This window comes from Aegilops tauschii, chromosome 5 (genome assembly GCF_002575655.3).
Source record: "Aegilops tauschii subsp. strangulata cultivar AL8/78 chromosome 5, Aet v6.0, whole genome shotgun sequence".
Lineage (NCBI taxonomy): Eukaryota > Viridiplantae > Streptophyta > Magnoliopsida > Poales > Poaceae > Aegilops > Aegilops tauschii.
Genome location: NC_053039.3, coordinates 89,640,685 through 89,643,794, shown reverse-complemented (window position 1 = coordinate 89,643,794; position 3,110 = coordinate 89,640,685).

Genomic DNA, 3,110 nt, shown 5'->3' with positions numbered 1-3,110 from the left:
ACTGTGGTGCAGCACCGGCGAGCTGGCATATAAATAGCACCGCGAGATTGACCGAGTCGAGGTCCTAGCTGGGAGCGTAGAGTAAGACAAAGGACACCTCAGCTCAATTTATGATAGTGCCAGACAGTACAATAAACACTATAGTCTTTCTATATCTAAATAGAAGCCTCCCACTATTTTTTTGCCTCTCATGCAGCCACGTCGCCCTAATTAATGTTAGCCATTGGATCAATTATGCATGCAATCCACTGGCCGTGCACTAACTCTTGCTGCGTTGCGTATCGACTTCCATCGGGCAAACAGGCGCGCGCCCGTTATAGGCCATTTTGCTAACGGGCGCCTGCAGGGCACACCCCCCTGCCGCGATTTGGGCCGGCCCAGTTCCCTTATGCGTTCCTGTAAAAACTGGCGAAAAAAGGGTGGCCAGCGACGATTTGGGCCGGCCCAGTTCCCTTATGCGTTCCTGTAAAAACCCGCGACCCCTCGGGCGTTAGCGCTACGCTCTAGCCACATGGCCATCCAACCTTTCATACAAGATTCCTTTACTTTCCTTCTTTATTGCATTCTCACTTCGGTTTTTATTTCTTTTTCTTGTTTTTCTTTTTTCTGATCCTTTTTTGTTTTCTTTCATGCACGGTTTTTAATGATTCATAAATCTTTTTTTTAAATTCATGAACTTTGTTTCATATTCGATGAACTTTTTTCAAAAGCGTTGAATTTTTTTTAAATCGTTGAACTTATTTTTCCGAATTTTTGCCAAATTTGATGAACTTTTTTTCAAATCCGATGAACTATTTTTTCAAATTGGATGAACTTTTTTTCAAATTTGATGAACTTTTTTTCAAATCCGATGAACTTTTTTCAAATTTGATGAACTTTTTGCAAATTCAATGAACCTTTTTTCGAATCCGATGAACTATATTTTCTAATTTGATGAACTTTTTCCAAATCCGATGAACTTTTTCTAAATTTGATGAACTTTTTTTCAAATCCGATGAACTATTTTTTCAAATCCGATGATCTTTTTCCAAATTTGACGAACTTTTTTTGAAATCCGATGAACTTTTTTTCATATACGATGAAATTTTCCAATTTTGATGAACTTTTTTTGAAATCCGTTGAACTACTTTTTCAAATTTGATGAACTTTTTTTCAAATCTGATGTTTTTTTTTCAAAATTGATGATTTTTTTTCAGATTCGATGAACTTTTTCTCAGATTCGATGAAGCTTTTCCAGTTTTGATGAACTTTTCTCAAATTTGATGAACATTGTTTTAGATTTGATGAACTTTAAAAAAACCAATGATTTATTTTCAAATTTTTAAAAAACTCATGCATTTTAAAAAAAATCTTTGAGCTTTTTTCAAATGGTGCACGTATTTAGCAAAAAAAGGAAAGAAAGAAGGCGAACAAAACCGTTACGTAAAAAGAGAAAAAAAGATTAAAAAACAGTTTGCGGAAGGGTCTGAGGTTCGCGAGCTGCAGAAAGAATAAAAGGATGCAGACGAAGATAATAAGCATATGTCTTATAATGCCGTAGTGGTTGGTGCACCTGGAAGTGGTTCGTGAGGTCTAGTGTTCAAGTCTTGTTACCCGTGTATAATTTTTGCAGTTTCTGGCACAAAGGGAAAAACAAATGGGCCGGCCCATTACGGGCCCCTGCGAGCGCCAGTTTCTCTAATCGGCGCTAACAGCGCCGACTAGGAGCTCCCCTTCCATCGCGTGGGATGTTGGAAGGCGAAGCTACCTATTCTGTGCACGTGGGCTGCCCGAGCCAAGTACGTGGGCTGCCCGAGCCAAGTACGTGGGCTGTGTAGCCCGTGGGTGTTTGCTACCCCTACGAAATGTTACACATTGTTGCTAAGTAACGCGCGATCCTATTTTACGTTGCTAAGTTCCTTTATTCCTTTCATTTTTTTTCTTTCTTTTACGTTTTCTTTTTTATTTTATGTTTCTGTTCTTCTTCTCTTTATTGTGTATTATATAAAAAGTTCACCGCGTATTACAAAAATCTTCATCGTATTAAGGAAATGTGCATCATATAATATGAAATAGTTCACCTTGCATTATAAAAATGTTCAACATATATTAGAGAAATGTTCATTGTGTATTTAAATTTGTTCATCATATATTAAGAAACTGTTCAATGTATACTATAAATTGTTCATTTGTATATTTTAAATTTGTTCAGTGTATTTTTTCAAAAAGGTTCACCGTATTTTTGCAGTTTCTGGCAGAAAGGGAAAAAAAAATGGGCCGGCCCATTACGCGCCCCTGCGAGCGCCAGTTTCTCTAATCGGCGCTAACAGCGCCGACTAGGAGCTCCCCTTCCATCGCGTGGGATGTTGGAAGGCGAAGCTACCTATTCTGTGCACGTGGGCTGCCCGAGCCAAGTACGTGGGCTGTGTAGCCCGTGGGTGTTTGCTACCCCTACGAAATGTTACACATTGTTGCTAAGTAACGCGCGATCCTATTTTGCGTTGCTAAGTTCCTTTATTCCTTTCATTTTTTTTCTTTCTTTTACGTTTTCTTTTTTATTTTATGTTTCAGTTCTTCTTCTCTTTATTGTGTATTATATAAAAAGTTCACCGCGTATTACAAAAATCTTCATCGTATTAAGGAAATGTGCATCATATAATATGAAATAGTTCACCTTGCATTATAAAAATGTTCAACATATATTAGAGAAATGTTCATTGTGTATTTAAATTTTGTTCATCATATATTAAGAAACTGTTCAATGTATACTATAAATTGTTCATTTGTATATTTTAAATTTGTTCAGTGTATTTTTTCAAAAAGGTTCACCGTATTTTTGCAGTTTCTGGCAGAAAGGGAAAAACAAATGGGCCGGCCCATTACGCGCCCCTGCGAGCGCCAGTTTCTCTAATCGGCGCTAACAGCGCCGACTAGGAGCTCCCCTTCCATCGCGTGGGATGTTGGAAGGCGAAGCTACCTATTCTGTGCATGTGGGCTGCCCGAGCCAAGTACGTGGGCTGTGTAGCCCGTGGGTGTTTGCTACCCCTACGAAATGTTACACATTGTTGCTAAGTAACGCGCGATCCTATTTTGCGTTGCTAAGTTCCTTTATTCCTTTCATTTTTTTTCTT